This window comes from Neovison vison, chromosome 8 (genome assembly GCF_020171115.1).
Source record: "Neovison vison isolate M4711 chromosome 8, ASM_NN_V1, whole genome shotgun sequence".
Classification (NCBI taxonomy): Eukaryota; Metazoa; Chordata; class Mammalia; order Carnivora; family Mustelidae; genus Neogale; species Neogale vison.
The window spans coordinates 37,827,389-37,841,777 of record NC_058098.1 but is presented as its reverse complement, the minus strand read 5'-3'; positions in this window follow the sequence as shown (position 1 = coordinate 37,841,777).

Below are 14,389 nucleotides of genomic sequence, written 5' to 3'. Positions count from 1 at the left end.
GATAGCTCAGTTGGTTAAGTGTCTGCCTTTTGCTCAGGTCATGATCCCAAGGTCTTGGGATAGAGCCCTGCATTGGGTTCCCTATTTGGCAGAAAGCCTGCTTCTCCCTTTCCCTCAGCATTCTGCTCCCCTTCCTTTTGTGTGTTCTCACTCTCTCTCTCTCAAATAAATAAATAAAATCACTAAAAAATAAGAAATTGAGTCAGTAATCAAATATCTCCCAACACCCAAGTGTCTAGCACCAGAAGGTTTCCCAGGGGAATTCTACCAAACATTTAAAGAAGAATTAATACCCATTCTTCTGAAATGGTTCTAAAAACTAGAAATGGAAGGAAAACTTCCAAACTCATTCTATGAGTTACCTTGATTCCAAAACCAGACAAAGACCCAACTAAAAAGGAGAATTACAGACCAATATCCCTGATGAATAGGGATATAAAAATTCTCAACAAGATACTAGCTAATTGAATCCAACAGTATATTAAAAGGATTATTTACTACGACCAAGTGGGATTTATTCCTTGGTTGCAGGGATTGTTCAATATCTACAAATCAATCAATGTGATATACTACATCAATTTAAAAAAGTATAAGAACCATATATCCTCTCAATAGACACAGAAAAAGCATTTAACAAAATACAGCAATCCTTTCTTGATAAAAACACTCAAGAAAGTAGGGATAGCAGAACCATACCTCAATATCACAAAAGCCATATATGAAAGACATATAGTTAATATCATTTTTAATAGGGAAAAACTGAGACCTTTTTCTCTAAGGTCAGGAACAGGACAGAAATGTCCACCCTCACTACTGTTGTTCAACAAGAGAGTGTGGGAAATCCTAGCCTCAGTAATCAGACAACAACAACAAAAGGCATTCATATCAGCAAAAAAGAAGTCAAACTTTCACTCTTTGCAGATGATATGATATTCTATGTAGGAAACCTGAAGGACTCCACCAAAAAACTACTAGGGCTAATAGGAATTCAGCCAAGTCACAGAATATAAATCAATGCACAGAAGTCTGTTGCATTTCTACGCACCAATAACAAAACAGCAGAAAGAGTAATGAAGGAATCGATTCCATTTATAATTGCACCAAAAATGGTAAGATACCTAGGAATAAACCTAATCAAGGAGGTAAAAGATCTGTACTCTAAAAACTATAGAACATTTATGGAAGAAATTGAAGAGGACACGAAGAAATGGAAAAATATCCCATGCTCAAGGATTGAAAGAAGAAATATTGTTAAAATGTCTATACTACCCAAAGCAATCTATACATTAAATACAATCCCTCTCAATATAACACCAGCATTTTTCACAAAGCTAGAACAGACGATTGTAGAATTTGTATGAAACCAGAAAAGACTGAATAGCCAAAATAATGTTGAAAAAGAAAACCAAAGCTGGAAGCATCACAATTCCAGACTTCAAGCTATTTTACAAGGCTGTATTCATTAAGACAGTATGGTACTGACATAAAAAACAGATACAATGGAACAGAATAGAGAATCCAAAAATAGACCCACAACCATATAGCCAACTGATCTTTGACATTTGAAAGAATATCAAATGGAAAAAAGACAGTCTCTTCAATAAATGGAACAGGGAAAATTTAACAAGAACATGCAGAAGAATGAAACTGAACCACTGTCTTACACCACACACAAACATAAATTCAAAATGGATGAAAGACCTAAATGTGATACAGGAATCCATAAAAATCCTAGAGGAGAAGAGGTAGCAACTTCTTTGACCTCAGCTGCAGTAACTTATTTATTAATTTTTTATTTATTTATTTTTAAAGATTTATTTAAAGGAGATAATCTTAAGCAGCTGCCCCGCTGAGCATGGAGCCCAATACACAGGTCAGTCTCACAACGTTGACAACATAACCTAAGCCAAAATCAAGAACTGCGTGCTCAACCAACTGAGTCATGCAAGTACCCTACAACAACTTCTTACTAGACACATCTCCAGACTCAAAGGAAACAAAACAAAAATGAACTATTGGGACTTCATGGAGATAAAAACATCTGCAAAGCAAAGGAAACAGTCAATAAATCTAAAAGGCAACAAATGGAATGTGAGAAGATACTTGCAAATGGCATATCAATCAGATAAAACACTAGTAACTAAAATCTACAAAGAACTTATCAAACTCAACTTCTAAAAAATAAAAAATCCAGTTAAGACATGAACAGACATGTCTCAAAAGAAGACATCCAAATGACCAACAGGCATGTGGAAAAATGCTCAACATCACTAATTGCCAGGGAAATACAAATCAAAGCCACAATGAGATACCATCTCACTCTGGTCAGAATGGCTAAAATTAACACCTTAGGAAACAAGATGTTGGTGAGGATTCAGAGAAAGGGAAACACTCTTACGCTGTTGGTGGGAATTAAAACTGGTTCAACCACTCCTGAAAACAATATGGAGGTTCCTCAAAAATTAAAAATAGAGCTACCCTATGAGCCAGCAATTGCGGTACTAGGTATTTTCCAAAGGATACAAAAATAGTGATTTGAAGAGACACATGCACACTAATATCTATAGCAGCACTATCCACAATAACCAAAATGTGAAAAGAACCCAAATGTCCATCAACTGATGAATGGATAAAGAAGACATGGGGTACACACACACACACACACACACACACACACACACATATTACTCAGCCATAAAAAAAGAATGAAATCTTGGGGTGCCTGAGTGGCTCAGTTGGTTGAGCAAGTGACTCTTGGTTTCAGCACAGGTCATGATCTCATGGGTCATGGGATTGAGATCTGTGTTGGGTTCTGTGCTCAATGGAGAGTGCTTGAAAGATCCTGTCCCTCTGACCTGCCCCTTCCCATACCTCATACTATATTTGCTTTCTCTCTCTCTCTCTCTAAAATAAATAAATAAATCTTAAAAAAAAATGAAATCTTGCCATTTGCAATGACATGACACTAGAGTATATAATGCTTAGTGAAATAGAGAAAGACAAATACAATATGATTTCACTCATATGTGGAATTTAAGAAGCAAAACAGATGAACATAGGGGAGGTAGAGGAAAAATAAGATAAAAGCATCAATGGAGGAAAATCACAGGGGACTCTTACCTAAAGGGAACAAACCAAGGATTGCTGGAGGGGACGTGGGTGGGGGATGAGCTACATGGGTAATGGTCATTAAGGAAGGCATTGTTTGTAATGAGCACTGGGTGTTTTTGCAAGTGATGAATCACTAAATTCTACCCTTGAAACTAATACCACACTATATATTAACTATCTCAAATTTAAATACAATCTTGACAGAAAATAAAGATGCTTTCTATAAAATAAAATAGAATAAAATTCCTCATCAATCTCTAATCACACCAAATAAAGCTTGAACCATGTGACATTTCTGATAGGTTTAAAAAAAAAATGGTTGACTAACAGTCTTTGGGCACAAGCAGCTTTAATAGGTTAAGGAGAGACCAGCAACCTTAAGAAAGCTTCCCATGTTCATGAGGAAAATTGCAGATCAAATAGTTTCCAGGAAAATACTTTAGTAGAATACCAGGAACAAGAGATTAGAAGTAACGTTTAGAAGTAAGAGGTTAGAAGTATGAGTTAGAAGTAACATGTACAAAACAGTGCTAACACAGTAGACTGAGTAAATTCAATAGTTGTTTTAAACGAGGTACAAATTAAGGGGACAGGACCTTTTTTGAGTCTGTCATTTTTTCCAAAGGAGTTGAAGCCAAGAAGGAGATGATAAACAAAGAAGGCATGAATGAATGTGTGCACACTCCCTCTGTAAGGACTTCATAAAATTAGTGATACTCGAGCGCCTGTCCAGCTGGACCTTTTCCTATTTATCAGCAATAAAGAATGCTGATGGAAGCTTCATCATCACTGGCTCAACCTTCAAGATAAATTAGGAAAACATTTCAGTTTTGTTCTCCTTCCCACTCCTCAACCCAATAGCAAGTTAATTCAGAAACATCATGCTTTAGGGGAGTGAACCCACTTCAAAGGAAAGGAATGAGTTCCTTGCTATCGGAGAAAACCATAATTATATAATTATATATTTATATATAATTATATAAAACCAGTATTAAGCTTATTATTAATGGATCTTCCATAGTGGGGGATCACATGAAATATGGTAACTCTATTTTAAAAGTCCTTTATTCTACCAAGTAATTTATGAAATACTACACAGAACACAATTCCTTCCCCAAACCTGCTAATTTGGAAAGGGTTTCTGAAAATATGGCCTTTTAAATATTAAATTCGAAGCCTCCTAAAATGAGGATGCTTTATTCAGTGTACTGCCACTTTTCAAAAAATTCAAACTAGAGGGTATTATGCTTAGCAGAATAAGTCAGTGAAAGACTTCCACACATGATTTCACTCGTGTGGAATTTAAGAGACAAAACAGATGAACATAGGGGAAGGGAAGGAAAAATAAGATGAAAACAGGGAGACAAAGCATTAGAGACTCTTACCTATAGGAAACAAACTGAGGGTTGCTGGAGGGGAAGTGGGTAGGGGGGAACAGGGTAACTGGGTGGTTAAGTAGGGCACTTGATGGAATGAGTACTGGGTGTTATTTGCAACTGATGAATCACTAAAGTCTACCTCTGAAACTAATAATACACTATATGTTAATTAAATTGAATTTAAATATTAAAGAACTGTAGGAATTATGAAAATAATTTTCCCCTTTTGGTAAACTTAAGGAAGAATCAAGCCTGAGCCATAACAGAAGTGAGTTATGTTACTCCATTCAGGTGGATGATGTTCATTTGGACTTACAGAAAATAGCTTGGCATCTGCCCTTTGGAACCTCAGTATTTCGAAGAGATCTATATTTCTTAAATGGATAACTCACCCAGGCCTTTTTGAACCAACTATTCCTACCAAGGTTATCCCTGCAAGCCATTATCAGTGTGGAGGTGAGTTAATATGAGTAGCCAAGAGCAATTAATAAATGTCAGTTAAACCAGGGATTCTTTTCTTTCTATAATCATAGGCAGAGATCCCAAGAGAGCCTTGTGCTAAGTCTGATTTTGATTATACCATAAGGTTCCTCTGCATTAATTAGAGGACCTCATGAAGCATACACTTGTGTGCTGCTGCCAGGTCAACATCTGGACCCCCCAGCTCACAACTTCCCAAATGGCAGTCTATCGCACAAAACAGCTGAGAACTTCCATCAAGAATAATCAAGACAAATGTCCTGGAAATAAAGGAATAGCAGCTCCAAAGGGCCTCATTCAGGAGAGTCTGAACATAGAGCATGTTTTAAAAAGATAGGCTACATCATGCAGCAGTAAAAGTAGCCCCAACTTTTACTGGCTGAGCCCAATACAAAGTTATTTCCCACTTATTCTATATCTGGCCATGAGTCAGGACCACTGTCCTTTCATGCAGCATCCATCCTGCGGCCCCACCATGCCAACCTCTCCCTCCATGATCACAGGTGTGTGGGGGTAAGAAAGAACCAAAAAATCAAGCATCAGCAATTAGGTCCGACAGCCTAGAAATCACACATAGAATTTCCACTCACATTTCAATGGCCAAGCAAGTCTCATGGTCATGCCTCACTTGAAGGAGCAGGAAACAGATCATCTTGGGGCACTTGACTGGTTCAATTGGTTAAGTGCCTGCCTTTGGCTGAGGTCATGATCCCAGGTTCCTGGGATCCAATCCAGCATCAGGCTCCCTGCTCTGCAGGGAGACTCCTTTTTCCTCTCCCTCCGCCTACCGCTCCTCTTGCTTGTGCTCGCTCTCTCTCTCTCCCTGTCAAATTAATAAATAAAATCTTTAAAAAAAAGAAATAAAGAAAAGAAAATTAGATCATCTCATGTGTCCAGAGAGGGAGAGGAACTTAATATATTGCTGAACCATAAGAATAACAAAAGTAAAATCTGATGGAATAAATGGAGACTCTGACCACATTTAAAGCCACAGAATGGGAAACTGTAAAAACTAATTCGTTGTCAAAGAAGGGAAGCTCAGAGATGATTTACTTCAATCCAATGTAAACCCTTCTTTAGGAAAACAATCTTTACGCTACTCCTTGTGTAACTCCTGTATATGAATTAGGCTTGCTGATTCATTGGTTTGCTGATGCTGTCGAGGACAAACTCCAACGACAAGAGCTTCTCTGGGAAGGGACTGGGCAGTCCCAGTCTCCTGGGATGAGACCCATCTCTTAAATGCTTCCCTGGTGCCTTGTTCATTTCACAAAAATAAAACTTGGTTGAAAAACATTCTCAAATTTTCTAATTTTCTGAGGCTCTTCTCCAAGGACAGAACATACTATAAATAGCTAACATGCTACTTCATTCAGAGCAAGTGCAGGTTCCTTCCCCAGCCCTATTCAAGTAAAGTTCCACAAAAATTGGTCTTGGAGCACTCAGCAAATTTTGTCACCCTCATGATTCCTTCTTTGAGTGATACCTGGACATCCCAGGTTATCTTAGTTCAAGGACAAGTGGCTAATAGGCACAAGTTGATTGAATTTATTTAAAATGAGCTGCATGAGTGACCTGAAGGGGATGTCCTATTTACTGAAGGAGAAACTTGCTGCATTTTCCTGCTCACAGCCCTGTACAGAGAGCGGTTGTCAGCAGGTAGGGGACGGAGCCGGGGAGGAGGGGAGAAAATGAGTTAATGCCATAGCCAATGATTCTGGAAAAGCCTCCTGCTCTGAAACTGATAACATGGGGGTGAAATCATTGAAGGGTTTCAGCACACTGGGTAAGGGGGCAGTTTAAATGGTCAGGTCAAAGCAATCAGTAGAATTTACTCAAACATCTGTAGCTTCTTAGGGCTTTTAATGAGAATTTCCATATTAACGTTTGGTTTTACCACGGTACTGCATAATTTTCTACTCAATTTACCCCTGACAGGTTACAGGCATCACAGCATTCTTATCAAATTGACTTTCCATAATGTAGAAAGAGACGGAAGTTTTATGATACTCTTTGTAGAGTAAGGGGGAGAGGATACGAGAGAGAATAACTTTAAGGCAAGGAAACCAAAACCGGCCTCCTTTGAATATTTATCCTACTTTTTTTTTTCCATGAATTTTTAATATTCATCAAAAATACATTAACAGTCTTGTTTCGCTTCAGCCTGGGGATCATTTACAAAATAGACAGTGGTGTTCAGATCTAAACAGCAAGTCTTTACCTCAGCAACAGAAACTAATTGGGTTTAGGAAATAAACCCATTAACTCACATAGGAACTGAGGGTGTAGATTCAGTTTCTAGAAGTTTTCTTACCAAAAGAAATTCTGAAGAAACTCGGGAAGCATGAAGCATTGTAGCACTGATGGAGGACCCTGAGTTATTAGATTCTATAGACTAAACACTATTGATATATAAATTTTTTTATGCTATTGATATTTGATGGTCAAATTATTTACTTCAAAATATGAAATCTTGGCAGTGGGACCAAGAACCACAACCTATACCCGCTTTCTACGGGAAAGTGGCAAGATGTTAATAGCCTAGGTTTGAGTCCTGTGTTGTACTGCCATTACTGGAGATAGATCACAAGCCAAAGTATCTGGATGGAAAAGTTTAGATGTGCTTCTGAAGGAATCAGTCCACTGGATCCTTATTTCTAGAGCTTCTAAGTAATATAACTTAGGTAGGATTTATCATGCAATGTTGTTCTTCCTCTCTCAAATCAATCCGGTTCAATTCTGTATTTATTTATAAGTACATTGATTTGAAATAAGCTTATGCTGGACTTGCGTCCACAGAGATGGTCCACAAAACTGCGGACAGAAGTCATGCTGTTCTTTTATCAAGAAGACAAAAACCAAACAAACAAACAAAAAAACCCAAAACCATCATGGCACCTGGGTGGCTCAGCTGTTAAGCATCAGCTCAGGTTAGGATCCTAGGGTCCTGAGATCATGCCCCGAATCAGGCTCCCTCCTCAGTGGGGAGACTGCTTCTTTCTTTCCCTCTGTCTGCTGTTCTGCTTGCTTGTGCTCTGTCTCTTTCTCTGTGTCAAATAAATACATAAATCTTAACAAAAAAAAAAAAAAGAAAGAAAGAAAGAAAACAAAACAAAAAAAAAAAGTAGAAGTATCTGAAAAAGAGACATAAAACAAACAAAAAAATCCTCTGCGCATCATGTTCATCAAAGTGCTAAACAAAAATTAGACATGAGTTTAATCCTTGATGGTATAAACAGTATGAACTGTTTGACCTTCGCAACTGACACTTCCTTCTTCAAGTGGTCTAAGATTTCATTTCATTAGACCCAGGGTCCTAGCCACCCCCTGGCCTTGCAAAGAACAGTATCCTGAGAGTCAAATGAGATTAAAGCTCTTAGCTAATCTCCTGCTTTTAAAATTAACCTATACAGAAAGTTATAGAAGACAACTTTGGCTTAAGAGAAAGGAAATAATGCTAAGCTTGACAATCTGAAAGCAAATATATATCTGAAAGAAAATAAAACATAGACAAGAAGGACGAGGAGGCAGAGGTGGTGCCCAAGTATTGATATAAATAGAGGTATGATAAAGGCAAGCAAGGGAGCTCAAACAATAAAACTACCATCTGTGGGAAATGGGGAGGAAAGTGAATTAAACCCTCATCTTTCATAACAGTGAGTCAACAGACTTCATGTAAAGTTAATAAATCAAGAAATAATAGATATGTTATGTAAAGTTAAGGAAGTAACCAACAGAGAAAAAGAAAATGAAAACAGGATTTGGGACAAGAGAGGGAAAGAATACTTCATAAGCTCTTTAGTACTCTTTAAATTTTAAAATCCATGCACGCTTGTAATTTTTTGGGAAAGTAAAGAATAAAGAAAGAAGTAAAGAAATAATTGGGAAGCATGCATTACATTGATTTACAGCACAGCCGAGAGCAGAGAACATCCATTTATAACTCTGACAGTGCAGTGAACAGTGGGTGGAAAGCAAGTTTTCATAAGCAGACATTGTGGCCCACACCAGGTCCTCCGAAAAGAGAAGGGAGCTGGGATGGGCGGATGTCAGCTAAAGGAGGGCCCCAGCATGGAAACTTGGCTTTGCCATTTGACTTAGGAGTTTGCCCTTCTCCCTCAACCCCTGCCTCAGGAGGCTATTTGTAACATCGACCTTCAGAAACCCAGATAGACACACCCAGAGTCTGTATTCTATTGAAATTAATTCTGCATCATCAAGAAGACAAGAATCACATGTGCAAATCAAGTGATCCATGTAATTAAAGAAAAAAAATGAGCTAGGAATAAACAAAAGAGTGGCACTTTGGAGGGGATGAGCAAAGGGTCCAACGTGGGTGATGGAACCCTCTGGGGAATGTTCAGGAAAGTGAAGCCAGCTCAGAGAATATGACAGTCAGAAGAAACCCAAGAACTTTCTCATGTAGGGATCTTAACCAAGATAGAATGCAGTGGTCCATACACTGGGATTGGGGAAAAAAAAACAATCCTTAATTAACCTCTATCTGAAACTTAGTCTTTTCTTAAACTGTGAATGAAAGCCACCAACCATAAGAGTGCTAGCATTGACACTTTGATACCTATCAAAATGGCAGGTAATTTTGTATTGCATTACTGTTTCTGCAGATATCTTAAAATATGGCTTACACTAATTATTCTTTATATTATAGTCATTCTTAGATCTACCACTAGATCTTATTACTTAACATGTTAACAAATATATGCATATGTTACTCTAACCTAGATATGTTTTTAACATTTTTGTTACCCCACTTCAATAAACATGGTTTCTTTTATAAGCCTATGTATTTTACTGCAAGCATTTAAAAATTAATTCTGAGCAGAAGTCTACAGGCTTCACCCGACTTCCCGGGGGATCAATGACACACAGAAGTTAGAAATCTCTGGAGTCCTGCTGTATTAGTTTTCTATTTTTGTACAAAAACGTTACTGCCAACTTAGAACCTCAAACACTGCAATTTATTTTTGCCGCATTTCTGTGGGTCAGCAGTCAAGGCACAGTTCAGTTAAATCCTCTGCTCAGGGTCTCACAAGACTGAAATCAAACTGTTGGCTGAGCTGGGGTTCTCATCTGGAGATCAGCCTCTTTCTAAGCTCAGATTATTGGCACAGTTTAGCTCCTTGTCACTTATAAGTCTGAATCTTACAGTTCCTCGAGATTGCACACTATCCCTGCCCACCCTCACCTGCCAAAGGTGGTTCTCTCTACAACATGGAAGTTTGCTTCCTTTTAGGTAAGTCTTCCATTTCTTACCTATGAACCCTCTTTTATAAACTCAACTGATTAGGCCAGGCCCACCAAATATAATCTTCCTTCTGATTAACTCAAAGTCAACTGAAGGAAAGACAAGCAAGGGGGGCTTCCAGGTTTCACCACTTAACATTGGCAGTTTGCTTTAAGAATTGTATCCCTTTAAAAAACTTGCTTCTTCCAGTTGACAGCCATCCCCTGATGGAGGGCCTGTTGCTATGCTACCATTATCCTGTGACCAAGTATATGGGCTACTGGGGAAGGCAACAGTAGCCTGAAGGCACAGAATGCCTGAGGAAGGGGGAAGCTAATGGGGTCAGGAAACATTAAACAGTAGAAGTCCAGTTTGTAGTCCCAGATGTTGCCTACTTAATGGTAGTGCTTAAAGCCCACATTTGGCTCTGGACTGCCTCCCAAAATATGCCAGGTAAATACTGAAGGGCCAGAGGCTGATTTTTACCTGGTTTGGCTCTTGTGCACCGTGATGACTCAGACACCCAGACAGTGGGTTTCAGATGACACAGACAGAGCTGCCGGAGACCGGGAAATCGAGCTGACAGCCTATGAGTGTACTTGAGCTCATGTCAGCATGTGTATACTCATGGCAAGGGAGGCCACCCATCACTCCAAACTGGGCATGGGAGAGAAGCGTTTCAGTGTTTTCCCCCTCCACAAATCCTGGGCAAACTAAAATCTGACTGTCATGGCTGCAGTAATACAACTGACTTCAGACTGAAAAATTAAGTGCACCGTCACACTTAACCTCCCCTAAGGAACCAAGCCAGTGTATCGAATCTCCTATTTGTCAGATACCCACTCCAAGCAAGACAAGGCTCCTTCCAAACTGCAGTGTTTCAGTACAGTTCCCCAGCCTCAGCTCGGCCCCAGCATGGGGCAAACACAGTGAGTTCAGAATGATTCCAATTTATGTGGTATCAGAAGATGACATACCATTTTAAGTGGCTTCTGTCCTTCTAAGGGAAGTGAAAAGGTGATTCTATATTTAGAATCTGTCCTAAAGATTTGGGATGGATAAGGGCGTAATTGGAGAGCTGACTTTTTCAAAGGCTGACTGAGTGATCAGACTTTAGGTTATATATATTTTTTTAAATATCACCTTCATCCTAAAACATAATGACTTTTTTCAGAGCAACAAACCCTGATGGAACAAGCTCTCTCTTCAGAAATAGTGTGCTGAGTTTCAGGTGTTATCAGGCATACTGGAGAAAGGGAGTGTTCAGCAAAGAACCCATGTCCCCAGGAGGGTGGTGTTGAGGAGAGGCAGAAAAGACTTGGATTGTGGTTAATCAAGATACATAAACACAAAAAGAAGGTGGAGTATTGACAAATAGGCAAATCTCAAGTCCTTAGTCTTTTCTGTCTCTTGGATTCTATTGGCAGTCTGATGAGCCAATGAGCCCTTCATCGGGATAATATTTTTCAATGCATAAGGTGAAATGTACCAGGGTACAAAGTAAAAACTGAATTATATCCAAACTTACTAAATATTAAAAAACATAAATTTGTGATATAGTAATGTTTGTGCTACTTTATTGGCATATTAAATAACGAGAACTAGTGACAAGTCAAATAATATAATTTAAAAATAGTGATAGAATAAATGACATTTTAAGATATGGGGAACAATTCTGTTGTTATTAAAATAATTGTGATTATTTCTTTTGAAGCCAAAGAACCAGATACTGTTGATACTACTGCAGTTGGCTGCCATAACTGAAAAGAACTCTACATTTCAGTGAAATAAAAGTGTTTTCCTTTTTTTTTTTTTTTTCTTTACAAGTTCATGAACCCTCCTCCTAACTACCTAATTTGAGTCTGTATCTACAGGTCAAGAACTAACAAAAATTACCTTGTCACTGTAGATTAAATAATTCATGTCAAGAAAGTCAAAGCTTCTTTTACCAGATTAAGCTGATAATTGCTAAATCCCATTATCTTTTCTGCAATTTCAAAGAGTGAGAAAAATGAAGGAAAATGGATTTTTTTGTAGAATTTTATAATCATACTAGACTAGTAGAAGGGTAGAAAACCCTATTTAATTTTAATTCTGCCACTGTGGAGTCAAGAATATATACAACATGCAAATATATGCAACCAGTTTTCAAATTAACATACTGACCCAGGAGCATTGGCATTGGAAACAAAATAAAAATAAAAATCAGGGGCACCTGGGTGGCTCAGTCCTTAAGCATCTGCCTTCAGCTCAGGTCATGATCCCAGGGTCCTAGGTTCAAGCCACACATAGGGCTCCTTGCTCAGCAGGAAGCCCACGTCACCCTCTTCCACTGCCCTGCTTGTGTTCCTGCTCTCTCTCTCTCTCTCTCTCTGTGTCAAATAAATAAATAAATAATATATTTTAAAAAAAATTTTTTAAATGTTAAAAATTTTAAAAATAAAAATCAGAGCGTAGTTTCCAAGCACCAGGAGGCATGAGAATGTTGACTTGCTGCTTAGAGTTCGGACTGTAGCTCCCACAATTTTGTCTATGACATAAGGAAAGATTTTCTTGCCCCTTACCTACTGTTGCTTCTGAAAAAAAAAAAACCCTTTTTGAGAGAGATACTCACAACCAACCTCCATATGAAAAAGAACCAGGTTATACTTTCCTCTGAGTAATGAAGTCCATTTCATCTGCTCTGCTCATAGTTAGGAAAATCCCCAAATACAAAAACATATTTATAATCACATTTGAAGTAGAGCTTATCATCCCCAAAGGAAGGTACTTTGCTTTATGAAATAATTCCCTATGGTAGCTTTAACTCAATCAACTTAGTCAAAAGCCACCTTGTGCTAGGAACTCCACTAGGTGGTGAAGGTAGAAGCATCAATTAGAAAGATACCTTGTCCTAGAGGGGCTCACTCTTAGGTGGAAATTCCTTGAAACTGAAGGTAACCTGTGCCCATTACTGTTTTAAAACTCATTATGCTTGATAGAGACACTGTGTTCAGGGGGCAGGAGAACTTGAAGACAGAGCTTTAGAAACCATGATTAATTGAAGACAGTGAGCAGACATAAAGATAAAGCCTCCTAGGATTCTGAGGGAGTAGGACGATCTCAAGTTTATTTTCTCTCAAGGGAGCAGTGATAGCAAAAAGCTGAGATCATGCCTCTAGGGTCACCTTTGGGAGCAGAGGCTTTGGAAGGGACACAGGGTCATAATAAACTCTAAGAGAAAGACTGGAACAAGAATGAAGCTAAGAAGTTAGTAGGCCTGCCTCCTTTCCCCATGGAACAGCAAGTCTACATCTTCAATAAAGTGAATGTGACTGGATCTCTCTCTAGAAGCTGGAGAAAGAAGAGTGTGCTATCCAAGAAAGGGTCAAACCAACCTGCTCATAACCAGCCACAGGATGAGAGATACAGGAGTCATGTCAATGTGACAAAGGCACAGAATCCACAGGCATGGGGGTTCAGGACCTCATTTCCTGGGTGTTCAGGCGGCAGGGAGGTAGACAACAAAATTTCAGAGAGCCAGGGTCACATGAGAAGTAATGCATGCACATTTGTCAGGAACAGCACTCGGGTGTGACAGGAATTGCACCTTGAATGAGGATGTTAAATGTATGATTCCAGAAATAGACTCTTAACAAAAGGACTGAAACCATAAAGTTGGCAGTTGCACAACAGACTGTGAAGGACTGAAAATGGTGTGAGTATGTGTCTTATATCCTCACACTGTGGGGGCTTTGGCTCATCGTGTGTTGCGAGTAAGCCCCCTTCTTTTCTGGTAACAGGAATCACTCTCGAGTTCTACCCCAGTGAACCAGCGTGGGTGGAAGAATATCCCCAAGGGAAAAATGTCTATGGATTTTGTGCCCCTAGCTATCCATGGCTGGAGCCCCATGTCTCTAGAACCTTAAAGAAGAATGCAGTGTTTGAGGGAAGATGCTTATGGATTCAGAGTCAAGATCATAGCCAGGGAATACCTGGGCCACAGACATACCTAGATAATTCATAAGAATGAGAACCTTATGACCTGAGCTGACATATCACAGATTTTGTCTACTTGGTACTCTGAGTTCCAAATGCCAAAAAGACATGAGATAAGCTAACACACACACACACACACACTTCTGACTTTTTCTTTAAAGATTTTTATTTACTTATTTGATAGACAGAGATCACA